This window comes from Notamacropus eugenii, chromosome 4 (genome assembly GCF_028372415.1).
Source record: "Notamacropus eugenii isolate mMacEug1 chromosome 4, mMacEug1.pri_v2, whole genome shotgun sequence".
Lineage (NCBI taxonomy): Eukaryota > Metazoa > Chordata > Mammalia > Diprotodontia > Macropodidae > Notamacropus > Notamacropus eugenii.
Genome location: NC_092875.1, coordinates 264,819,866 through 264,847,725, shown reverse-complemented (window position 1 = coordinate 264,847,725; position 27,860 = coordinate 264,819,866). Strand labels below are relative to the sequence as shown.

The window sequence follows — 27,860 nt, the reverse complement described above, 5'->3', positions numbered from 1 at the left end:
TGCTGTTGAACTGAAAAGCAACCCCAATTAGATCACATAGTAGAAAGAGCACTTGACTTGGGGACAAGAAGACCAGACTTCAAATCTTGCTCTGGACGGTTATTTATTCTTTGTCACTGGACAAATTACTTACACCTCATCTCAGTCTCCTTTTCCTTATCTGTAAAATGTGGATACTAAACACCCTTTAGTTTACAAAGTTATTGTTACAAGTGACACAATATACAAAACATACCCCCTTATAGTATTATAAAAATGTTAACTATTAATATTACTAGTACCACTATTATTAAAATACCATAATGGCATTGCTACTACCAGTATCCCAGAGGTTATGTCATCTAAAGAAGATTTCCTGGGTAAACTCTATTTGCTGTAAAGATAGTGTTGTAGGGATGAGATTGTTAAATTGGATGGATGATTCCATGGTACATTCCCTCACAGATGTGCTTCTCCCAGAATGAGCCAACTAAAAGACATCAAACAGAATTTAATGATCAAAATAATAATTGTACTTCAATTCACCAAACAGTATTTCAAGGATCTATAATTTGATCATATTGTGTGTACACCCTTTATTGACACAGATCATGACCTCTCTGTGCCTTAATAGATACTCTCCCTGGGTTGTCATATCTGAAAATCTTCATCTCTTGGTCACCAAAATTCTGATAATTTGCTTCTCTGAATATGGAAAGGCTGGTTTTAGACAGTCCAACGACAGGCTCATACTCAAAGTCATTGTAGTTTGTTAGGACCTGCTTGAACTTGTACAACGAAGCCTTGAAGAACTCAGGTCACCTTCATACCAGGGTGAGGCATCTCCTCCAGGACAACCACATTGAATAATAATAGCTTAGGATTTGTAGAGCCTCTGCTTAGGCCTTATTCTAATGCCTTACAGTGATGTACAGGACCTGGATTTTCCCTGGATTCTCCAAAGCTATGCCAGTGGATGCAAGCTGTGGCATGTTCTACCACGCTGAGAAGATTCAAGAATTGTCCATCTGTTGTCTTTCTGCAAGGATGAACCTAGCTAAATTCAGAGAAGCCCATCACCAGACTGGCTACATGACTGACTTAGTCATAACAGATGATCTCTCCTCCAACAAAAATAAATATTCTTTTTGAAAAATAATTTTAAATTAGTCTTTAGAAATATTTATTAGATTTTTCTCCCATTCCTCTTTCATTGAAAAAAAAAAACTCATAACAAATATTCATGGTTCAACAAAACAAATGTCCACATTGACCAAAAACGTAAGTCTCATTCTAAAATTTAAGTCAATCACCTCTCTAGAAGGAGGTGGTTAGCATATTTCATTTTCAATCTCCTGGACTCATAATTTATCATTGCATTGATTTCTGTTCTAAAATCTTTCAGCGTCACCTTTCAAGCAACAACTTGTGAGTAGTAATAGCTGCCCCAATGGGGATCCAGCTGGCCCATTCCAGTTGAGCAACACAGCTCACTCCTTCTTTCCTTCTTTTTTTCCCTCCTTCTTTTCATCCTTTTTTCCTGCCCTCCTTTTTTATTCTTCCATCCCTCCCTTTTCCCTCTCTTCCTTCCTCCCTTCCTTCTACTCTCTCTTCCTTCTTTTCTTCCTTCCTTCTTTCTCTCTCTCCCTCCTTTCACTCTGTCCATAGGGAATCACACCCTTAGCTGTAGATGTTCTGCCCAAAGGAGTATACATTTGACTGCTGACGCCTAGCAAGGTATCTTGGGGTTTATAAGCTATACTTCTTTTTAATGGACCATGCCTTAAACCCAAAGCATTCTGGTTCTCATTGATTGGCTAACATTAGGTCCTAGTCCAAGTCTCACTTGGTCATTGTTTGGGCGCCGATGACTCAGAGTGAGTGTAAATAGCAATTGTTTCTGTTTTGGCCCAAAACCCTGAGGGTCTACACCTCCTGGGCTGATTTTTTTTTAACTAGGTAAAAGAGGGCCATTCTTTGGGTCATTTTACCTAACCTTACTCACTAGACCTGGGAAAGACCTTAGTTTAGAAAGACCAAGGTCTCCCTCTTCACTGGGGCCATCTCCAGTTGTCCTGATCTATATCTTGTGACTGGACCCAGATGACTCTGGAGGAAAAAGTGAGGCTGTGACTTTCCACAGCCCTGCCTCATTTAAATCCAATTCACTTGCAAGTCATAATATCACCTTCCTGATGTCATGGTCCTCCTGGAGAAGGAAAGAAACAACAAGAACAATCTTTTAAAAGAAAAAAAGTTGCTGTTATTGTCTAAATCATTCTCCTAGGTCTGCTCATTTTACTCTGCATCAGTTCATATATGTCTTCCCTGTTTCCTCTGAATTTGTCCATTTCATCATTTTGTATCACATAAGAATATTCTGTTTTGTTCAAATACTATCATTTATTTAGTCATTCACCAACAGGGAGATACCCCTTTAGTTTCCAGTTTTTGTTTTAAAAAAGGAGCTACTATAAATAAAGGGTATATAGAATATAATATAGAACTTTTCTTCTTCCTTGGATCTCTTTGAGCTGTAGGTCTAGTAGTGGGATCACCGGATCAAAGGGTCTGCAAAATTTAGTTTTAAAAAATTACAAATATTTAAAGGGTCAGAATATCCATATATTATCCTGACCTTTCCAAAGTATTTTCACATCTGATCCACACAACAACTCTATTAGAGATAGGCTGTTATTATTTCTATTAGACAGACAAAGAACAGAGGTATTTAGAGGGTAAATGACTCCCCCAGTGTCACAAAACTCCCAGGTGGCCAACCTAGCACTCACACCTATGTCTCCTTACATCGTGTGCCGTACACTTTGACACAGACCTCGCACATCCAACTCATTACTTCTGCTATTTTGCCAGGTGATGTAATAGGTCATACATTCTGCCTCTTTTTTGTCACCACAAGGGGAATACTTCATATTCCCTGAGATGACTTCATGCACAAGGTACAAGTGATGTGACTCTCACAGATAAACCTTCTCACGTGCTTTGGGGTCTAGAGGGATGAAAGGTGCTATATAAATATAAACTAAATAATTATGTTTGTTTTAATGAAGCAATGCATGCCCTTGTTGTGCTATGGTGCAAAGGTCTAATTATTCAAATGCAGCCACTAGTTCCCACACACAGCAGAGATGACGGCAGATGTTATAAAGATAGCATCTTTTGGCCATTTGCCCGTTAGGCCCAGCCACAAGGACACTTCAAAAGATATGGCAGCTCCTGCTGAGAGCATCCCACCACTTGTACTGAAGCAGCAGATAACCCAGAGTTGACTTGAAACATCTGGAGGAAATGGGGTGAAACAGTGACAGGGACAGCCCCCAGTGACTGCAGTGCAGAGTTAAGCTAGCTGGCAGATGTGGCCTGGTCAGAACTGAGCTGACCCCCTAGTTGGGCGGGAGCAATCTCTGTCCTGTTAGCTGTTTTGCAACAGTAAAAAAAAAAGCCCTCATCAGGACATGGAGACTCAGGCTGTGTCAGGCATCCATTTCAAACACATGCAGCTGAAAGGGAATCATTCATTTGACTCGGGAACGAGATGTACCCAGAAACCAGTCCAACTCCTTACCGCCACCACCAAAAAAAATGGAATTAGCCAAATTTATATTGTATGCTATTGCTCAAACTCAACAGCACCTTAAGGACTGGAAACAGGCACTAACCTGCATGCATTTTTCCAATCCCAGCCCTGCTCCTATGAGTAACTATTAGGAAAACACAAAGGGCTTTAAAAAGTTCAAAGGATAAAAAAAAAAGTGGCTGAATCATTATCATCACAGTTGCTAAATATTTGGAATTCTATAAAACTAACAACATTTAAAAACAGAGAGAGAGGAAAGGAAGGATGTCCTTTTTACTGTTAGAAGCCCCATATAGCAATGAGCTTCCTGGAACAAGGTCCCTCAGGGGGCTTCATGTCTTATTAGCTGCCCAGTACACACCTGTCTCTCTGACTTGCAACCTGACTAGGGAATTGACATGAGGAGGAAGACTTCAAGGGAAATGTCTCCTTGCGACTGAACTCCTTCCCACTGTGCTCTCAGACCACATTTTCTCCAGCCACAAACTACAGAGAACATTTTTTTTCACAAGAAAGAAGGAAAGAAAGAAAGAGAAAGGAAGGAAGGAAGGAAGGAAGGAAGGAAGGAAGGAAGGAAGGAAGGAAGGAAGGAAGGAAGGAAGGAAGGGAGGAAGGGAGGAAGGGGGAGAGAGAGAGAGAGAGAGAGAGAGAGAGAGAGAGAGAGAGAGAGAGAAAGAAAGAAAGAGAAAGAAAGAGAAAGAAAGAAAGAAAGAAAGAAAGAAAGAAAGAAAGAAAGAAAGAAAGAAAGAAAGAAAGAAAGAAAGAAAGAAAGAAAGAAGGAAGGAAGGAAGGAAGGAAGGAAGGAAGGAAGGAAGGAAAGAAAGAAAGAAAGAAAGAAAGAAAGAAAGAAAGAAAGAAAGAAAGAAAGAAAGAAGGAAAGAAAGAAAGAAAGAAAGAAAGCTGGAAGTAGAGAAAAAAATCTGCTCTCAGCAATGAGTGAAGTTGCCGACTGGCTCTCTCAGGCAGATGCTTTGACAGAATTGGGAGGAAAAAGAAAAAAAAGTAATTATCTTACAGGATTTCCTCCTGCAGAGCAAAGCAAAGCAAAATAAAATAAAATAATAAATAATTTTAAAAAATTTATTTGGCAAGCTCTTATCTGACAATTAGTAAATCACTTTACTTTTCCATGTGTAACAGATTTTTTTAAGATAATTTGAAACAGAAAGAAATCAGGGAGACTCTGCATGGATGTATATGTATGTATATATATGAATGTATTCACACAATATAAGTAAAAGAACAAAAAAAAACTTGTAGACAAAATGCCAAAATTAAAAACAGGTGGTAAGCATCTCATGACTTAAATCATTTTGCAGGAATTGGAGCTGGTGAAGTGTTAGATTTTTACCTCAGTGTCAATAGAATCAGATCATTCTGGAAGGAGATCATGAGAAAACAATGGAGTCTATCCTTCACTCTTAAGTTTGGAGCATGGCTAAGCTATTTCACAAAGGTGAAAATCTAGTCCCTTTTTAAAGACCCACAAATAAAAATTTTGTTCACCCTCTCCAAGTTTTATATTTAACTGCTCTAACAGTGAAGAAATTATTTCCTATATCACACTGAAATCCTGAAGTCGCAAGCTGAGCCAAAACATTGCACTTTGTGCTGGGAAGCCATCGGGCACTCTCTTCTCTATGATTTTAAATGGTAGAAGATTATTATTTAATGATCTTTCAACCTCTCCTTTTTCTACTTTCTGTAATGGCTACGGGGAACACCACTCACCATGAGCTCAATAAATGTTAAAAAAAAGACATCTCTCATTTTATATAAATAGATGTATTTAGGTAAATACAATACTGTTTTCACATTGACTTCTAAGACATGATGGAAAATGTGTTTCAGTGGTAGGGTGGAATGGGGTAGAGGAGGTAACCTTTGGTAACTTAAGGATTAAAGTGGAGTGCCAAATATTGTCCTCAATCAGCAGTGCTTTGACTGCTAGTTGCTTTTTTGTTGTGGTGGTTGTTTTCATCAAGAGTACAACTAGAGGATAAGAGCAAAGGAAACTTGGTTTACTAGAAGAAGGATTAGATTTGGAATGAAAAGAACTGGTTTCAGATTTTAACTGTTACCTGCTAGCTACGTGACCTTGGACATGTATGATACAATTGGAAATTTCATAGACTCAGGATTCAGGCTTCATGGCTCCAAATCCTGGCTTTGCTCTTTACCTTACAACCTCAAGTAAATCCCTTAATCTCTCTGGGTGTCACCTGTAAAGTGAAAGGTTTCTAATGGATGGCCTAGAGGTCATCATGGAGGTTTCTTCCAGCTCTAGATCTATGAATTTTATGACACTACAATCCTTCTGTGGGTCTCAGTTTCCTCACTTATAAAAAATAAGGAGGCTGCATTAAATATTCTATAAAATGCCTTTAAACTCTAGACCAGTGAAAATCCAATGGATAAATCCCCCCAGAAAAGGAAAATAGTGGCATTGGAGTGAGATTGGCAATTGAGGTAAGGATCAACAACCTTTCTATCCAAATATTTACAAAATTATGCTCCCTAGAGAAACAGAAAGTCTCTGTGGGGGAAAAATATTCTATCATTATCATAGCTCACCCTTATATAGCATTTCCAAGTTTGCAAAATATGTAATAATAAATATTGATATATTAAAGATAAAAAATAAAATCCAAACTTCAGCACCTTGGCCAACAATACATAGCTATTTAGTAATAGAGCTGGAACTTGAACCCAGATCTTCTGACTCAAAAATCTGTAATCCTAGGTGCCTAGTACTTGTAAATTTCCTTTCACATTTTCTATCTCCTGGTCCATAGAAATCTCTTCTGTGTCTGGGTATTTACCAAACTTAAAGCTTCTAGCCCCTTGAACTGTGCTCCTTACATTCTCCTATTTCATAGTGTCTAATAAGGCCGTGTAGCACTAGCCCATTTCACCATTAGGTGGCACTGGTTAATACATGATTTATCCTAAAAAGAAAAAAAAATAAATTACATTTCTAATTATGTAAAATTATTTCTCGTCCTCATTAACTCCATATGTTCCAAATCTTCTAAATTGCATTGACTTAACAAGAAAGTTACATATTTTCTCTCCTCATTTTTTCGAACTGTCTCTAAACTCAATTTCTTCCCAGCAACTGACATCGCAGTATGATTGATGCTCACATTTTTGGTTACGTTTGTTTCACTATTCTTATATTTTAGCAATATCATATTTATCATGTCTTTGTTGGGTGGATTCCTGCTGTAAACCAAAGCAAAGGCTTACATTGAAGGAAAGTTTATTATCCTTAGTCACATGTATTCATATGGATCTTGAAATTAATTTCAATGTTCTCTCTATGGATGTATCATCTTGAAATTCATCTATGCTTGCCCATCATATTGAACTTTTATGCATATCCTCCTATAAGTTCACCACAGTGAGTCCATTCTACATGAAGGAGACCTTCCCCATTTTCTCCTAAAATTATGAGGATTCCAGTTGGGCAGGTACGGAAAACTGCCTGTTTAACCACATTTTTACCATGTGATCAACTCTTCTTCCTTATTGTACCTACATTTTCCTTTATCATTTATCTAGTTTTAAAGTTCCCTACTTGTTGGGTTAGCTAGGTGGTGCAGTGGACAGAGTACTGGCTCTAGAGTCAGGATCTGAGTTCAAATTCAACTTCAGAAACTTGAAACTTACTAGCTGTATGACCCTGGGCAAGTCACTTAACTCCAATTGCCTCACCGAAAAAAAAAAGAAATGAATAAAGATCCTTACTCATTACGTGTTGTACTCTGTGTATACTCACCATCTGGCATCTCAATCATAATTTATATGATACTGATTTTTAATTCCTCAGGGAATTACATTCTATTATGGAATATATTTGATGGAATAGTATGTTCCATTATGCTTTCTACTAACACTGCTAGAATATTGGTGTTTAAAAATGGGCCTTTTGTTGGAGGAGAGATTTAGAAAGGAACTTTTTATGTGTGTGTTCATCCTTCATTGCTGAAGAAGACCATGCCATCAGAGCAATAATGACGCGACTTGCACTTGGCTTAGTTTTGAGTGAGGGAGGTCTGTGCAGGTCACCAGCCTCACTTCTCCTCCAAAGCCATCTGAATCCAGTGACCAGATATTCATCAGGATGACTAGAGATGACCCAGGATGAGGCAATTGAGCTTAAGTGACTTGCCCAAGGTCATACAGCTAGTGAGTGTCAAATGTCTGAGGTGAGATTTGAACTCAGGTCCTCCTGACTCCTGCACTGGTGTTCTATCCACTGCACCAAGCTTTAGTGAGCTGAAGAATGAATATAGGAAGCCTAGCCATTCTCTCATGTCTGTGCCAAGGAATCCCCAAAAGTGGTCATAAAGAGTTAGACCTACCTGAACAAAAAAAGACCTTTTCAGATCTACCTGAATGAAGGCAATAATAACACCACTTAAACTTCTTCTAGATAAGGTAATTAAAGTGCTAATTCAGGAAAGAAGAAAGGAAAATGTATTTAGTGTTTACAATGTGTCAAGTATTACGCTTAAGTGCTTGGCTTAGAAATTCAAGAGAAAAAAAGAGTTCCTGCCCTCAAGGAGTTTACATTTTAATGGCAGAAGACAACTTACAAAATGGTAGTGGTCAGGTGGATGGTGAGAGCAAAGCATCTGGCATAAATGCGTAGTTAAAAAGACTGTAGAAAAGGTTAACTGTTCAGAGAAAAAGGGGGCATTTCAAGGAAAAGATGTAAGCAGAGGCTTGCTTGGTTTTGAAGTCTGGAAGTCAAGAGTAGGGCTAAAGGACAAAGAAGGCTAGCTTGGACCTCTCCACAAAATGGAGAGCACAGGATGAATTTTCTAATGGAAGAAGGGGAGGGCCTTGTAGAAGCATACTCCAGATTAAGAAATCTTCAGAGAGAGTTGAATGTTCTGGGTTAAGGAGGTCTCAGGTGCTGAAAGAAGCTCAAGTAGGCAGCAGCAGAGCCATGATCTAAGAACAAAAGTCAGAAACAAGGCCAAGAAGGAAATAAAAGGAAATATAGTCCACTCTCTATCCCCTGTTTAATTTTAGGGTCATTGTTTTACCTACATGCTTCCCTTCTCTCTGCTTTCTTTCTACTTTATAAGACATAATCATCTATCGTATTTCTTTGTAAAATATTGAAAAATATTTAAAAGTTTTTAGAATATTTGTAGAAATATTTAGAAAAATCTAAAGTCAGTGTTGCACTTAGCTTGCCATCTTTATCTATTTGTCAAGTAAATATTTGCTAACTACAGTTCTTTTTAGATGATTTTGACTTTCTTATGGTAACTGTTTTACTTTGGTTAAACTTCTCTATGAAATTATTCTAGATTATGTCTATATCCTTTCCTCTGTCTATTACACATTTTAGAATATCAGCAGCTCATTTAAATAGGTCAGGTTTCAGTTATTTAAATCATATGCCATATCCCTTGTAACTGTTTTAGATTTGTGCTCGTTTTAATCTTTGTTTTAACATGTCAATGGTTTGACTGTCCACAGACAGTTGATTCATTAATAACTCTCATATTAGCAATAATCTCTTTCCAGTCTCAAAATAGTTATCTTCATTTTTATGTCATGTTATAATAGCTAGTGCTTACCATGTCCAACATATTGAATTTTTCCTTGAAAATATTCCTGATATATACATCTGAGGCTTCTGAGTAGTCTAATAACAAAGTAGTCTCTGATCCCTTTCATTCTTTTTCCTGATCCAGTTTTTCCAGGCATTTGGTTTTGTTTTGATTTTGCCATTCTCATCCATTCTTCTCTTTGCATTGAAGTCACTGAGTATCAAAGAATTTTTCAAACTTACTCAATGAACTATAGGGTAACCATAGGATAGAAATAACACCATAGGCTTATGCTGTTACTTCTCATTAATAGGACTCATGTGTTAAATGGAAAAAGTAAATGAAACCTTTATTTAACTTTATTACATTGACTAACTCCTTCTGGACTATTCTATGAGATTTTTCACATAGTATGTTACTTATTTCTCTATGTAAATGACAATTAAAACACAGAGAAAGTTTAGCTTTTGTGCAATATACAACAAACTGATTCTAGGACTCTACGTTCCTTGAGCTCACTTAAAATATCAAACCATATAAATGAACAGCATATGTTTTATACTGTTGCATGAGAATTCCAGATAATTGTCTAAAAAAGATAACTTAAGTAGTAAATGAAATAATATTTATGAAATATATTTTTTCTGAGTAAATGGCATTGAAATGGTCTTATTGTTATTATGGCCATTAAATCAATATTGTGCTATATTTCTATATTACCTTGCTCCCCGGGAACTCAATGTTTTTCAAAATCTGAAATTTCCCACAAAGATATTCTCATCAGAAGTAGATAAGCACTTTGTTTAGGAAATTCAGTTTCTCTTTTTCTTTTTCATCTTCCTGCTTGTTTTCTAATTTCAAGTTCTTAACATTAATTAAGATGTGTTTTAGAAGGACCCCTGAAAGGGCTGGACACATGCAAGGCACACCAGTCAACTTATCAAAGCATTTGGGAACATAGAAAAAAAAATCCTGGTCAAACAACATACTCCAATGATCTTTATTGGTCTCTACATCCCTTACATGGCACCTGTACATTCTGATGTGTTGTCATAACCTCTCAAAGCTATGTAAACAAGCAAGTCTTGTCCTGTTTCAGGCTGACTATAGACATCCCAGAACCACACGCAGAGATCTTTGGAGGAGCCAGATAGACAATGCCACACCACACCACCACCCTCCCCTGTCATCAATCAACATACCACTACCAACCAAAAGAGGGAGAAGGGAAAAGAAACAGGAGTCGTTTGGGGAAATATCTGACCACCATATTGAAATGCTAGCCAAGGGGCAAGCTGAGATGTTGTACAGTGATGCCTCTGCAACAGAATTCCATAAAAGAGGTCTTTCACTTGCAGCTTACAGTAAGGTCCTCTTTCATTTTTATTTTCAGTGAGTTTGGCCCTAGTTAAATTGGGTGGCTTTGACCACACTGAAAACCAGAGTTTTTGAGGAGAATCTACAGAGCCCTTCCTAGCAGCTTCTGGGCAAAGCTCAGCACAACTCTGTGGTTCTCCCTTGTCCCAGGAAGACCACCTCCAGCTCAGTCATCTGCACTGAACCTGCTTAACTCAGGACTGCAGTGAGCCTGCTAGACAGAATGGATTGCTCACAAATGGTTCTCAGCTAAGATATTTTTAAAGACTCATTCCAGGACACAGCCATCCCAAATCTCTCTCCTAGGATAATTCCCCACAGATGATGTTTTGTTCTCTGTGTTCTGTGGGGAGAAAAAGCACATGAGAATTTCAATCAAACAACAGCCTATATTAAATGCCTGCTATATACCAGGCACTGTATCAAGCTCTGGAGATATAAATACATAGGAATAAGTGGTAATAAACACAAAAGAAAGAAAGGAAGTTAAGAATGTATATTACTTGCAGATAATTCTTTGCAAGTAATATCCATTCTAAACTTCCATTCTGAAGGAGAATTTCATCACTTATCCTCATTTTTCTCCTAAGCTCAGTTGATTTCTACACCTAATTAACTGTACATTTTTAAGGAAGGAAAAACGTATCCCCAGTTCCTTGTTATGGCAATGGAATGGATTGCCACATGGCTACTAATTAAGAGAAGATATATTTGAAAAAATTGTCTTTTTAGCATCCAACGATGTCCAAATAGCTCCTTTGTGACCAGCTTTCTTTAAATTTCTCACATATTTTCTGTCACTTCTTTTCAGTTTTGTCTCCTGAATTCTTAAAGTAGCATTACTATTATTGGGGGAGGGAGAACATGGAAATCACATGTGAGAATAAAGCTCTCTGAAATTCAAGTTTCCAAAAGGAAAACCTGTAATGAAAGAATTCTGCAACAAATTAAGCTCAGGCAGACCTGTTGCCTGGTACACTCATTTTTTCTACAAAAAATTAATACGATCAATCACTTCTTCCTGGGAAGCAAAATGATAGAGTTTTAAAGCAGTGTTTTGCTAATGCTTATTTGTTTATTTCAATGAACACTTAATTTGATTAAACCATTTCAAACTGAAAACAGGAACAGACTTTTTTTCTCAAGCTGTTAGACTTTGTCCTAAAAATTGAGGGGCATGACAGGAAGAAATATTTCAATTTAGCCCTAGTATTTTGAAAGTCCTTGAAACAAATGTAGTAGTTAAGCTTTTGGCAAATGTCTCTGGACTTCAAAAGAATTATCTTGCAATTAAAAGTTCTAGCCTTGTGTTGGGGGGAAAAAGGTAACAGCATGAATGTTCTTATAGTGACTATTTTACTTGAGCACAATGCAATGCAGGTGAATGAGAAGGGAGCCTCCCTTAACCCTTCCTTAGTACTCTTATTTTTTCCCCTCATGGTAGCACAGACAGAGATGATTCTTCATTCAGAGATACATAAATGCACCTTTTTTGATTGGCATTTTAAATTCGAGACACTAATATTATGACCTACTTACTTCCCCAAGTAGAATAGAAGTAGAGATTGGGACTACTCTTATATGGAAAGAGAAAAATAAACAAGCAGTATCCCATCATGCCTAGAAACTCTGACTAGAGGCTTGGTATCATGGGAATTTATGAAATTATAAAATATTAGCCCTGGAGATGACCTTTATGATAATCTGCTTTATAGCCCGTAGCTATACTGGATGATTTCAAGTCACCAAGGCCCAGTTAACTACCTCCCAGGATGCTGAAGGAATTCACCAAAAAAGGAGGAACGTTTTGTTGGGTAGATGTGATGGCAGGTTTGGTGGGAAGTAATCACTCCATTTTAGAATTTGTGAAGGCAAAGACAGGAAAAGCTGGGAATGGTTTGTCATGTATCCTAGAAATGGAAAATGTAAATTCACAAGGGTTCAAAGAAAAGATATGTAAGATCATAGAAATTCAAGATTTTCAAAGGAGATCCAGGGGGAAAATGGGAAGCTTTCAAGAAGGAAGTAATTTAAAAAATTTTTGGTTTTGCATCACCTTCATTTCCAAATATAGGAGGTTTTGCATATTCAAGGGAAAATAAGATGACAGAAGAAGGGTTCTAACCACAATTCAAAGTACAAGGGATAAGTTGAAGTAAAGAAAGAAGGCAGAACCGCTCAACTCTTTTTACTTCTTGTTCCCAACCTATTCATCTATCCTCTGTCAAGGAGAATGATCTTTGGACTAGATAGGCCAGAGACAAAAAGGTAAGTAAAAAGACTTTCAAATGAGGTCTAATCACCTGACCTTGATGATATCTTCGGCTACTGAAAGAACTGGTATATGTGCTTAATGTGCCATTATGAGGATCCATAGAAAATCCTGGAGAATTTGCTAAGTAGTGCAGGGTTGGAGGAGATAAGATATGGTCCTGATTTTCTGAAATGGTAACAGACTTTAGAAACCATAACCTACTAAGTTTGTTATTGACATTTAACAAAATTCTAAAGCAGGGGTGTCACACATACTCAGGCTACTTACAGCCTGTAACACTCCTGAGTCTGGGCAGAACTAAATGAAAATGTAGTTCCTAACTGATTTTAGTATGTTCATGTTTTAGTAAAAACTTAAATATATAATCATGAATGGTTTTCTGAATCAATATGCAGCCCACAGAGATTCTTCTCTATGATTTAGTGGCTCTCACTTCTTTTTGAGTTTGACAAGACTGTTCTAGAGAATAATATTAAATATCTCATATGTATATACACATACACACACATACATATACATATATGTATATATATATGTATATGTATGCATATAAAAGGGAACAATTATCACAAAGAGCCAGAGTGGACTCATCAAGAACAGATCACACTAGACTAACCTCAATTCCTTTTTAGACAAGATTATTGTCTGGGTAGAACAGGAAAGTGTCATGGCTATAGTATACCTCAATTATAGCAACGAATTTGAGAACATCTCATGATACTCCTCTGGGAAAGACATGAGAATGTGGGATTTGTGATGGTGAAGTTAGGTGGATTTAGAACTAGTTAAATGAAGACAATCAAAGAACACCCATTAATGTTTTGGTGTTAATGTAGAAAGAGGCCTCCAATGGAATGCCCCAGAGATCTGTGCTTGGGTCATGTTGTGAATGTCTTGGATAATGTAATAAATGGCAAGTTTCTGATTTGTAGCTGACATAAATCAATGAGGAATAGCTAGCTCACTGGATAACAGTCTCAACAGGCAAGAATAGTGGAAAAATCTAGAAAGATTGATTTTTATAGGGATAAATGTCTTATTCTTGGGCTCAAAATATCAACTTCATAAATAATAGCTGAGGAGGCATGGCTAAATAGTAGTTCCGTTGAAAAAGATCTGGGGGATTTAATGGATTGTAAGCTCAACATGTGTCAACAATTTGATACAGCAGACAAAAAAGTTAATACAACTGTAAGTTGCATAAAGGGGAATACAGGCCAGAACTTTAGAGGTGAAAGTCTCATTGCATTACATAAGTCAATAAGACCAAATGTAATATATTGTGTTCAATTGTATGTGCCATATTTTAGAGAGGACAACAATAAAATACAGTTTTCATAGGAATATGATCAAAATAGTGAAGGATCTCAAAATCAAATCATTTAAGTATTGATAGAAAAAAACTTGGGATGCCTAGCCTAGAAAGGAGAAGAATTAGGGGTTGGGAATATATGATTACTATCTTCAAATATTTAAGAGGCTCTCATGAGAAAAGAGATGAGGATTGTTCTGCTTTGCCCCAGAGAGTAGGATTGGGAGTCAGTAGAAATTGCAAAAGGATGAATAGGCTTGGTATTACTTGAGGTACATCTAGGTGGCACAGTGGTTAAGGGTTAGACTTGGAGTCAGGAAGATCTGAGTTCAAATTCTATCTCTGACACTCAATAGCTATGTGACTGTAGACTAGTCTTTTGACCTTTCCAAGCCTCAATTTCCTCATCTGTATAATGAGGATAATAGCACCCACATTATAGTTGTGAGGGTTAAATGAGGTAACATAATATATATATATATAAAACTATACATATATATGTATAGGTATGTATGTGTATATACATATGTATATATATACATATATATATATAAAAAACACTAGCTATTAATATTATTATTATATGGGGAAACTTCTTAAATAGCTCTCTCTATTTAAAAGTGAAATGACTACCTTGTTAAGTAGTGAGTTCCACCTCACTATTTTTGGGTGGGTTCTTGTAAGAGTAGGGTTGTGATGTATTATACTTCAGTTTTAATGAAAATTCTTCTTCAGGTATGGGTTAGAATAGATTTCTGACCTTTCCACAACTGAGACATTGACAAGCCATCCTTGCGTAACAGGTGAGAAAATCAAGATCCAGGGAATTGACATTGCTTACCGAAGATCCCCCAGAGAAGGGACAACAAGACCAGGTTGAGAAAACAGGTCTACAGACTCCTAGGGATTTTTTCACTAAACTTCCGTTTGTTTTGCAGGTGTCATCAAGGGTACAAACAGTATACTACCCTATGAGAACCCATCTTGTTGAGTTTTCTTGGGTTTTTTTTCTGTACCATTCCATATTTTATTCATAGCACTTTTGCATTTCTTGAAAACATTTTTTTTTGCTGGTATTCTTTTTTTTCCACTTCTGATACCATTCCAATACCATATGTCTTCCATTTTGATTCGATCTTTATTAAAATTAACCATATAGCCTCTAAGGAGCCAACTCTCTCTTTGAGTAGGTATACTTTAGCCTTTTTTTGTAATGTGGTCTCTACTGAAAAATGAAAATTATCCCTTTTAAAGGGACTCCTCTCCATACTGCATCATAATCATCATCACCACCACCATCATCACCATCACCATCACCATCATCATCAACAAAAAGCAGTTATTAAGTGCTTATTATATAGAAGGAACTGTGCTAAGCACTAGGATACCAAGAAAAGCCAAAAAAGCTACCCCCTCCCCAGAAATAGTCCCTGGTCTCAAGGGGCTCACAATCTAACCACATGTAAACAAGTATGTGCATACAAAATATGTAGAACATAAATTTAGTCGTTCCAAAGCCAAGGTATTGGTAAGAGGGGGCAGAGGAGGACTGGGAAAAGACCAGTTGGAAAAGGTGGAATTGGAACTGCGTCTTGGAGGAAGCCAGGGTTTGGGTGTTAGGAGTTTTGTTATGATTGTTTTGGTACCACTTGCTTTGAGGTTGGAACCTGTTCCTACAAAAGATATGAAATTTCTTCTCCTATTAGAATTACAGTTATATTTATTTCAATTGAAGTAAACTACAGGATTCGCCCTTGCTGGAGTAAATCTGGAAACTCTACTTCTAGCATGGGAACTGGGCAATCAGGCTTTTCACACTGATTGAAGCTGCAGATTTAACAATGCCAATGAGGGTTGGGCCCAGTCTACCCAATGAATTCATTAATTGTGTTTATTGTCAGTATTGTCTAACTGTGTCTTTGAGGTCTATCCTCATAAAGCCCAGACGACAGGACCTAGATTATAAAGCCGTCAGGCCTGTTCAGTTAGCATTTAGTGGAAACTGTGTCAGTTGCAAAATAACTCAGGTGTAAGACACTTTCACATAAACTTAGCCATCAAAGATATCAAATAGAAAGTGGTTTTACTCCATTTAAAATATTTATCCCTATGAATAGATCCTCTTCATTTGTTTGTCCTGGAGGTGGGGAAATATCTTTCTTTTGAAAGTAGAAGGTAAACCTTTGGATGTCAGGGACAGATTCATTTTTGCCTGTCTCTAAGGTCAATAGAACAGCTTTTGCACATGAGAGGTGCTTATTGACTGTTTCTTGAGTTGAAATATTATATTTAGAATAACAGTGTCATCCAGGAAAGGGACGTGGGCACTTGAGAAATCCCACAAGCTGCTTTACCAGAAGTTATGATAGGTCAATGCCAGATATCCAACAAGCTTACTTGACTGTCACAGTAACCAGTACACAGATACACCTATGCAATGGTGACCAAGGCACACAGTGCAGTTTGTGTCCTTAGAGGAGTCACTTGTTATGGCTTCTTCCCTTCAGTGCACTATTGATGCATCATGTGATGAATTCCACCAAGAGACTCAGATTTGTGACCATGGGGAGGTCACTTAACCTCTATCTGCCTCAGTTTCCTCTATTGTAAAATAGAAATAATAGCACCAGACTCATATCTCTAAATGCCTTTTGGACATCTCAAACTGAATGTCCCTCAGACATTTTAAACTCAATATATCCAAAACTGAATTCATTATCTTTCCCTCCCAAACCCTCTATTCCTCCATACTTTCCTTCTACTGTGGATGGTACCACTATCCTCTCAGTCACCCAGGTTCAAAACCTAGATATCATTCTGAACTCCTCACTCTTTCTGAACCCCATCCCATCCAATCTATTGCCAATGTCAGTTCATTTTACTTCATAATATCTCCACATACACTCCCTTCTCCACTCTGATATGGACACCAACCTGGTGCAGGCACTTACCTCCTTAGTAAATAAGGGCTATTGAAATAACCTGTTGTGTGGTCTCCCTGCTTTGAGTCTTTTCCCACTATAGTCCATCTTCCACTCTGTGACTAAAGTGACCTTCCTAAAGCACTGTCTGATCATATCACTACTCTCTCTCTCTCTCTTTCTTTCTCTCTCTCTCTCTCAATTCCTCTTTCTCTATTCAAACACACACACATACACACACACACACACACACACACACACACACTTGAACTCCAGTGGGGTCCCTATCACCTTCAGGATTAAATATAAAATTCTCTTTTGATATTCAACACCCTAGCCCCCATCTTTCCAGTGTTGTTTCATTTTATACCACAGCACAAACATTGTGATCTAGTGACACTGGTCTCCTTGCTGTTATAGTGGATCCCATTTCCCTTCTCTAGGCATTTTCACCAGCTGTCCCCCATACCCAGAATATTCTCTTTCTCTCCATCTACTGACTTCCACCCCGGCTTCCCTGGCATCCTTTGAATCCCACCTAAAGCCCTGTTTTCTGTACGAAGCCTTTCCCAGATCATCGTTCCTGGTGCCTTCCCTCTGTTGAGCATTTCCAATTTATCCTATATATGACTTTTTTTTTTTTTTTTTGCAGGTTGTCTCCTCATTAGACCATGAGCTCCTTGAGAGTAGGGATTGGTTTGGGGGTTTTTTGCCTCTTTTTGTATCTCCATTGCTTAGCACAGTGCCTGGAAGAGAGCTGGTGCTTAATAGATGTCTAATGATTAACTGATTGACACAGAGAATTTTATAGTTTTTTTAAAATATGAATATTGTTTTTTAAAAGATTTTTGTTACTGCCTTTTGCGCCACTCATTTCCCTGTAAACATTTCACCTTTAAACCTTCCCTTATAACAAGGAAAAATATTTAAAGAAAGTCTAGCAACACAGTAACTATGTCTAAGACTATATCGTATCCCACATCTGTAGTCCTTCACTTTTCTCCTGATAGGAGGGCAATGTTTCACTATCAGGTCTGAGGTTGTTTATTATAATTCATTGATAAACAGCTCCTTTTAGCTATTGTTTACATTTTTAAAGTCATTAATGCTTATAATGGTTTTGCCTTCACTTTTTCTTACTTCATACAAATCTCATGCTTCACAAAATTGCTCACATTTTTCATTGCTTATGACAAATAATATTCTGTTACATTCATAAGAAATAATTTGAGCTATTGTCCAATCAAATTCACATTGTTTTCAGTCTTTGCTTGCACAAAGAGTGCTGCTATTAGTATTTTGTTAAATATGGAAACTTTTTTTTCTATTTTCCTCCTTGAATGAAGAAATGTAGGATATAAATGAATATTTTTGATTGATAGGTTAATATTTATTCATCACCCATAATATGCCTCAACATGCTAAAGCATTTGTTCCAATCCACATTTTTCTCTCTCTCTCATATTTCTGTGTCCACTATATTGGTCTGTTTTATTCAGGTCATGAGTGATTTGAGCCTAGACTATGCATTATCATTATTATTAATTAGTTAAAGCCCCAAATTTAATGTGTACCTTACTTTACATGAAGCTAGAGAAAAAGTTAGTGTCTACCACAGGTACTTTGCAGTCTACGTTTTGTATAATTTCATGTTCACTGCCAGTATCTAAACCACAAAGTATAATATGCATCATGAGGTCACTTTATTGCCTTATTATATTAATATCTTTTAACTATTCTAGTTCCTTTCAGTGAGAATCATCAAGATTTTATGAGTTCCTTACATACTCCCTGCAAGAACTGCAGACAACTTAACCACCAAAAAGCTGGTTATGCAAATGAAAAAACTGTCCATCTTCATGCTAAACTCGATTTTAAATGTAGTTGTTCCATGTTTTAATAGCAGAGGGACATTTTACCTATGTCATGTGGATCCTTAATAATGGGAAAGGAGTTAACCTGCTCAGATTCAAATGGTTCCTGATTTTCAATCAAAATGTAATCGAAACAATTTGTATAAATACTTTGGAATAATTTAGGATATAAGTTCTGTACTTCAAGGTCCACCATTGCTTTAGTGCGGGTATTCTTCATTTTCTACCTTGACTTTCTCCAACACAGATTGTTACCCCTCCTCAACAACTGTATAATATTCATGAGCTACCATCCCCTATGAGTTTGACATTCCCTCAAGTATATTATCTGCTGGCCATCTTTCTGTTACAATGAACCAGACACATAAATTGACATAAAAATTTGCTTGGTCTTTTGGTCATTCAGTCATTTTTCAGTCATATCTGACTCTCCATGATCCCATTTGGAGTTATCTTGGCAAAGATGTTGGAGTGGTTTGCCATTTCCTTCTCCAGCTCACTTTACAGATGAGAAACTGGGGCAAATGGAGTTAAGTGACCTGTTCAGGGTCATAAAGCTATTAATGTCTGAAGCCAGTTTTTAACTCAGGAAGATTAGTCTTCCTGACTCTGTGCTGTACCACCAAGCAGGTCCTTTGAGGTGTTCTTAAATTCCAGTCCTTCTAATATTATTGAGTTCCTTCAGTCTTAACTGGATTGTTCCTCAGATGACAGACAAAAAGATTATCATCCAGCTACATTCAAAGCATTTGTGTTTTAGGACCTGCCAAGATCTTCCCTTGCAAACATGGACCACAAGGATCTAACATTACCCATTCCCACTTATGTAAGGCAGTGGAGACAGGTGTTTACTTAACGTTCAGACTACTGAAGATCAGGAATTTTTGTTCAGTTAAAACTTTGGACTAGAAATCTTGGGTTACTATCCTAGTTCCTCTGACTTCTTGGTAGCTGTGCAACCATGGGCAAATCACTTAAATCCTCTGAGCTTCACTTTCCTCACCTATAAAATGAAATTAATAATACCTGTCCTTAATACCTGACAAGGTTGTTGTGAGGATCAAATAGAATAATGCATGTGAAAATATTGGGTGACTATAAAACATAATGCAAATGTAAGGTATTATTATTATCCTATTTAATGCTATATTTGGCCTAATATCTAATTATCTATAAACCAGGGCTTAAGTTATTGCTTAAGTAATGAATAATATCAGTGTTTCAGTTCTGGTTTAGCAAGCTTCTCAGAGGACAGAAATCTATTTGCTGCTTTTACTATGCTTTTAAGCATAGAGTATTAGAAAAGGAAAGAATCTTAGGGGTCATTTGCTCTCTACCCTTCTCCCCAACCCTGTTCACCAGCAAATTTCTTACATTAGTAATTTTGAGAGAGGTAAAATTATCTAAATCTACATTTTTAAATGAGAAAAATGATGCCCAGTCAACTTAAGCCCAGAGAGTTTTGCCAAAAGACCCATTGGAAGCCTGGACAAAGACTAGAACCTAGGCTTTCTGAGTCTCAGACTACAGTTCTTGCTTCTACTCATGGTGCCAGTGCACCATGCAAGTGCTTAAATGATCATGCAAAAAGCAGATGTGCCTCAACATCTCCTGGATTATGCAATCAAATTAGTTTTCATTTTATTACATAATTCTATTAATTAAAAGAGAAATAAATGAAAATTTGAAGGGAATGAACACCTATAGCCTGACCTTATCATTATAATGGCTGCATTTTGGCTAATGTTTCCTTTTAATGCAAATAATCATGTGCTTTTTAGAAGATCAAAACCTGCATTTTCATTAATAAGAGGGACTCCTAGGTCTTTCTAAGTCCAAACCTGATCTTCTATCCATTACACTATGCTTTCTCACTTCAGTGATATACTCTAGTATAGTCAACAATGAAACTGGGTAGTTATGGAATCACAAGCTGAATTCATCAATGTCTAATCTCTTCCTTCCAGAGTCCTTAAAATCCATTCTTTCCTTGAGACATCTTTCAGTGTGTAGATTTAGACTGAGAATTTCATGTGGTCCTAACAATGGACAAACTATTTAGGTGGAATGGATTATAGAAAGTCTTAGAGACCAGCAAAGAAGTTTGGAGGAAAGGAAGGGAAAAGCTTTTCCACTACCTACTATGCACCAAATAATATACCAAGTGCTTTTACAAATATTATCTCTTTTGATCCTTACAACTACCCTGGGAGATAAATGCAATTATTTTCTCTGAGGCAGAGAGAGAATGAGTGATTCTGAAGACAGGTTTGAATTCAGGTCTTCCTGACACTAGGCCCAGAACTCTATCCACTGGGCCATCTAGCTGCCTCAGACTGATTATGATGGGAAATTCAATTCCACAAGCATTTATTAAATACCTAATACATGTAAGGCATTGTACTAGGTACTAGTAGAAACTTCTACATTAGGGATCCACTGTAGTTATTTCAATAGGGTAATAACATGACAAAGATTAATCTGGTATGAATATAGTAGATAACTTTGACAGAGGGAATGATGGAAGCCTTGAAAGCTGGCCGGGAACCTATTGAAGTAATAGGGATGTGAGAAGATATGGCTCTAGACTAGAACTGGTGACAACAGAAATAGATAAGAAAGGATAAAGTTGAAATTTATACCTTCAGAAGCAGGTTAATATCCTCCAAACATGCATAATGTGGTGATTGGATAGCAAAAATAAATCAAGCTGTCACTAAATTAGATGGCTATACAACAATCTATCAGGTGTCAGAAGACTTTGTCAGTAAATAACTGGGACATAGCTAAATGTTTTACCTAAGCTAAGGAACATCATCATTCGTTCCTAATGATCATGCTGGGTCCAAAACATTGTCTTCTAATTATCCCCCTTCCTGTTTTCAACCAAACTGTAAGCTCCTTGTAGGTCCAGCTTGGTATAGACTCTAGTAAAACAGAGCTGATGTAGCAAACTGGGAATCAATGAGAGAGAATACCAGTGACAGCACTGGGAGCCCTGGAAGCAATGGATCAACGCAATTTGTTTTTTTTTAAAATACACTTTCTTTTTTTAATGAAGAGAAGTGTGGCTCTGGACAGAGAAATTCATCTGCTATGTGGCAGTTTCCTTACATTTTGAATTTGTACCTGAGTGACTGAGCAGGAGGTTTCTCTCACATTGTGTGGCCTGGTCTAATTAGAGGCAAGGGGAGTGTACTTACAATGGCTTTATTTCATTTGCCTTAAATTTGGCCAAAATTTAAATCAAGAGGCAGGATTGATGGGAGATTCTTCTATGTTCTGGATAAGCACACAGCCTTTCTCCATGCTCTAGGGATCTCACCATCTAATTTGTTCTCCAAGGTTGGGGCTGGGGTCACTAGATGTTTTCTTCAGTCCCCAAAAGACCTCATGTGACTCAGGCAAAGAGCATCATACCATTAATCTGAGGATTCAGGTTCAAGACTTTTGCTCAGAATGTTCAGTCAGAGCATTAATCAGTCTAAACAGGAAGTCAGGAGACAAAGGTGATAAATCTTGACTCTATAACACACGTGACTGCATGCAAATTATTTAACCTCCAGATGTCTTAACTTCATCTATAAAATGGGAAGATCTTTCCCTGACTCATAACATTGTTGGGAGAGCAAATGAGATAGTGTATATAAAACCGTTTTGCAAAATACTATGCAAATATGCATTCTTCTTTAGCTTTTTTTTTAAAGAATTATTTGTAAAGGCATTGAGAGATAAAGAATAGATACTGACTAGAATTTAACAAATGGGTTGCAATGTGAAGCATAGAAGAGTAAACTCTGCTCAGATGTTTTATTAAAGTTTGGGGCTAGAAGTTAGAACCAAAGGGGAGGAAGTGTTGGTGCATAATTTTCTGTTTGCAGATGATGGTGCATTCAATGCAGCCTCTGAAGCTGAGATGCAACAAAGTGTGGAACAATTCTCTGCGGCCTGTGCTAATTTTGGCCTAATAATTAACACCAAGAAGATATAGGTGCTCCATCAACCACCACCTCACCATCCATATGTGGAACCATTGGTTACTATAAATGAAGAAGTTTTGAATGCTGTGGATAAGTTCACTTACCTTGGTAGTATACTTTCCAGGGATCTACACGTTGACAATGAGGTTGATGGACGCATTGCCAGAGCTAGCTCAGTGTTTGAGAGGCTCTGAAGAAAAGTTTGGGAGAGAAGAGGTATTAGACTGACTACCAAACTGAAGGTCTACAGAGCCATTGTGCTGACCTCATTGTCATATGCTTGTGAAACATGGACAGTCTATCAGCTCCATGCCAAGAAACTGAATTGCTTCCATTTGAACTGTGTTAGGAAGATTCTGGGATCATCTGGCAGGATAAGGTACCAGACACTGAAGTCCTTGCTTGAACTGAACTGCCAAGTATTCAAACTATGCTTCAGAGAGCACAACTCTGATGGGCTGGCCATGTTGTTCAAATGCAAAATGTATGCTTGCCAAAAAGACTATTTTATGGAGAACTTTCATGGGGTAGGTGATCAAATGGTGGCCAGAAGAAGCAATATGAGGACTCTCTCAAAGTCTCTCTCAGGAACTTTGGATTTGACTGTGCAACATGGGAAACATTGGCACAGGACCACTCGGCATGGTGTGCCCCCATCAGAAAGGGTACTGTGCTCTTTGAGCAAAGCAGAATTGAGACAGTACAAAGTAAATGCACGATGCACAAATTTGAGATATCCACCCCAAATATTCACATAGACTATCTGTGCCCAACCTGGTAGAGCATTCTGAGCTTGCGTTGGTCTGATCAACCACAATCAGACGCAATGAGATTTCACTTTATCATGGTGATGTCATTTTGGTCCTCTTCGAAGATGAAGGACAACAACCATTAAAGTTTGGGGGGAGTGGAAATATTATTCACTCACTTAATCTAGTTGCCCTGAACTTATTATGGCAGAAAAATCAATTCAATGAGTACTTGTTAAGTATCTATTACATGCACGGCATTGGAATAGGCACTGATGGAAACTTGTATATGAGGGATCTATTGTAGGTATTTTGATATAGTAATGACATAGTGAATATTAATCTTTAATTAATTAAGTTAAAATCCTTTGAAGACTGGCCAGAGCCTATTGCACTAACCTGGACGTGACAGAGCGTGGCTCTGGAATAGGATTAGTGACAACAAAAGTTGACAAGAAAGGATAAGGTTGAAACTTTATCCTTGAAGGAAACATCTCTCAAGCACTTATTAACAATCTAAACATAAATAACGTTAGACAACGGAGAGATACAAAGCTAATTAAGAGTCATTCTCTGCCTTCATGACCTTTACTACACAACAGAGAAACAATGGCACACACAGAACCCTGTAGTGCTATACGATGAATGCAAAACAGGAGTAGCAATGTATGATAATATACTTATTTCAATACAGGAATTTAAATACAGGAAAAATACACAGGCAAAACTGCAGCATACGTGGTCTCCCCAAGCACCTTTCAAAAAATGTCTCCATTTCTTTTTGCCACAGGCTCCCCACAAGTACCTAGAACCTTCCTGTTGTTTCTTTGGCTCCTGTGGGCACTGTGGTGGCCACCAGGGCCTAAAATGCTGGGAAGTTCCCTACGTTCAAAGTTTTCCCCAATTCCTCTCATTTTTTCCATGAAAATTTCCCTATCATATATTTTTGGGACCATTATATCATTCCTAGTTGACCAGCTACCTAATCTGATAAACTATTCTATGTGGAAACATAAATGACTGATGAATGTTTAATGTGTTATGACTCCTTAGTGGCATGTTTTCATCTGAACAAATACCTGCCATAGAGGAAATTACCATTGTGATCATTTCAGATAAGGTGACAGGGAAGTTAGGAAGAAACTTTTTAGAACTATGGGGCTTTTGGGCATCCTTTAAATTACCTGTGAAAACTTCCTTACCCCTGACAGAGAGATGATGGATTCAGGACAGCAGAATGAGACGTATATTTTATGGATAATAACAACATGAGTAGTGATTTTGCTTCATTATGCATATGTATAACAAGGGGTTTGTTTTCTTTTTTTTTTCTTTTTCCAATAGGACAAGGTAGGGAGGAGAGAAAACTGATTTTTGTTCATTAAAAAAAGAAAAGAAAAATATTGAAAAACCTAAATAACATCACATATGCAAGTAGCTATCTAATTCACCTATACAAAGCCATCCTTCTATTCTGCTTATGTGTAGGATGCCATCTTTGCCCAAAGAAAAAAAGCAAAAGTCTAGTGTATATACCTTTGGACTGAGAATAAAGAGCACTGCATTTAGTTCCCAGCTTAACTATTATCTTGTTTTATTACCTCTCTCAAATCACTTTTTTTGCTTTCATTTACTTGCCTATAAAATATCTATTAAAGAAGTCAGTAAACTTTAGTTGCTTCAGTTTACTCATCTATAAAATGGGCATGGTAAAAAGTACTTACCACCTACCTACTTCACAGGGGTAATGGGAGGATTAACTAGTTAAAGTCTGTAAAGGGCTTGGAGCTCTTCAGATGAAAACAATCTTTAAATTGAAAAAAAATTTACTATGATCCCCAACACAGGTAAATGCTGTGTGCACATGCTTCGTGCTGCAAGTCCAACCATTAATTTACGTAAAGGGAAAGTGTTTTGTTTGGTTTTGCTTTTTGAGGGAAACTTCTTTTTATGATTTCTATAGCAAACCAAGCTATCCCTTCCTAGCCTAAAAAGATATTAATAATAGCTAAGAGAAGTATGATAAATATTTTTCCTTGATATCTTTCAGGGCTATAGTAAGAGAGAGAAAATGCTTGTATGTCAAGTTATCTGTATAAGAGAGATAGTTAAGAAATAGGTAGAGTTTAAATACAGTTTCATGTCACCCTCCCTCACAACAATTCTTCAAGTTTGATAAGGAAAATATTTGTATCCCCCACTTACCATTAAGGAAATTGAAGTTCAGGGAAGTTAGACCTGAGGTTAACCTGTCTTGGAAGCTGAGGACTCCAATTCAAGTCTTTGGATTTCAAGTGCGTTGTGGTTTCTTCTGTACCACCCTAACAAGCAAAGAAAAAAGGCTTGATTTCTTGAGTGAAGACTAAGCAACAGCTGGATTTTTTGAATCTTTCACTACCTAGAGCTCACAGAGTAGCAGTCAGTGCCTGCATATGGGATTTACTTGATATGCCTCAATTAATCAAATTGAAAAAAGGTCAAAGTAAAGAATGATGCAGGTGCAGCTAAGCTGGAACCTTAGTCATTCATTCAGCATGTATTAAGCTCCTTGAAGTGCCTGCCCTCAGTAGCTTCCCACTGATGGGAAGAAGATGGTTGTTCAGCCTTCCATCTCAAAGAGGATCAATGATATAAGGAGGGTGATGTCTTGCAAATGGATTGGATTTAAGTGAGGCTGAGCTGCACAAAGTCATCACTTCACTGTCTCCTATAGAGTCACATACATAGGCAACAGGTTCAATGACAAGTTATAAGTCAAGACAACTGATGATGGCCCAGAATGCAGTGGGAGACCTTGTCCTTTTTAAGCTATTTCCCAGGTATCAGTTTGTCTGAGGCAACACCCATTCAGTCATTAAGAGTTAGCAGAGAACTGAGACAAAAGATGGCCTAGTTTGCCATTACAAAAGAGTCAGTCTGAAAATAGAAGACCCTCAGAGTTTCTGGCTACAAAAGAAAACAATTGCTATTTGCATTCACTCTGAGCCATCAAAACCCAAACAAAGAACAAGATAGTCTTGGGCTGGAACCTATTATTGGCCAATCAAGTCAGAGTGATTTGGGTTTAATTAAAGCCAGAGACAAGCAGCTCCATTTAAATCACAATGACTTTTTTCAAAGCTTGTTTTTTCAGACCTATATTTCAAGAAATCATAAATGAGACCTATAGTTAATTGTCACAGCTTTTGGAAAAAATATAATGATTAAATAAAAAGGGGAAATAAATCTAGCCACCAAATTCCAAGATACCTTGTGAAGTATAAACAATCAAAAATTATTTTCCTTTAGACAGAGCACCCACATGTAAAGGTTTGACTCCAGTTGTGGACAGAGACACAGAAGGAGAAGAAGGAGCAGGTGGAGGAGGAGGAAGAGTAATACTCTCATTGCCCCCCTCACACTGACTGATTGGGTCTCCAGCAGGCAGCTACTACATTCTTTGCTTCATTTCTTACCTAGCCTTAATCACTGAATGGATGTTGCCTCAATTAAACTGAGACCTGGGAAAGACCTTGGCTTAAAAGACTGAGGTCTCCCACTGTATCCAGGGCTATCTTCAGTAATCCTGACCTATATCTTGTCTCTGGACCCAGATGGCTCTGGAGGAGAGTATGACTGATGACTTTGTATAGCCTTCCTTCACTTAAATGCAATTCACTTGCAAGTCATGACATCACCTTCCTCATGTTATGATCCTCTCTGAGAATAAAGGACAAACAACAACCTATGAGGAGTAGAAGCTACCCAACTGAGGACCCAACTGGCCAATCACAGTTGGACAACACATCTGCCTCTCTCCCTTCCTTCCTTTTTCCTTCCTTCCCTTTTTCTTTCTCTCCCTCCCTCCTCTTCCTCTGTCTCCATGAAGACCTTTACCTGTAGGTGCTCTGCCCAAAGGAAAATAAATTTTGATTACTGAAACCTCACAAGTATCTTGGGGTTTACAGGCTAGATTTCTTTCTTAAGGACCATGCCTTAAAGCCAAATCAAATGGCCAACAACATGTCCTGACTCAAGCCTTACTTGGTCATTGTTTGGGCCCTGTTGACACAGAGTGAGTGTAAACAGAAATTATTTCTATTTTGGCCAGAAATCCTGAGTATCTTTCCCTCCCAGACTGATTTTTTTTGTTTAACTAGGTAAAAGAAGTCACTCTTTGCCTCACTTCTTACCTAGTTTTAATCACTGAATGTGCATTGCCTCAGTCAAATTGAGACCTAGG

The 27,860-nt window shown here is 37.6% G+C and overlaps 1 long non-coding RNA gene across 2 annotated transcripts in view; it reads right to left on the bottom strand.

Annotated features, from left to right (window-relative positions):
- LOC140501214 (uncharacterized) overlaps positions 1-26,378 on the bottom strand; it is a 47,269-nt gene extending 20,891 nt beyond the window's left edge. Inside the window, exons 1-2 of one of the 2 annotated variants that reach the window (XR_011966098.1) lie at positions 25,844-26,378; positions 22,994-23,079 (exon numbers count right to left, since the gene is read on the bottom strand). This is a non-coding gene — a long non-coding RNA (uncharacterized lncRNA). The remainder of the gene's footprint in view (positions 1-22,993; positions 23,080-25,843) is intronic. The other variant, XR_011966097.1, reaches the window with a different exon arrangement.
- Positions 26,379-27,860: the final 1,482 nt, after the last annotated feature.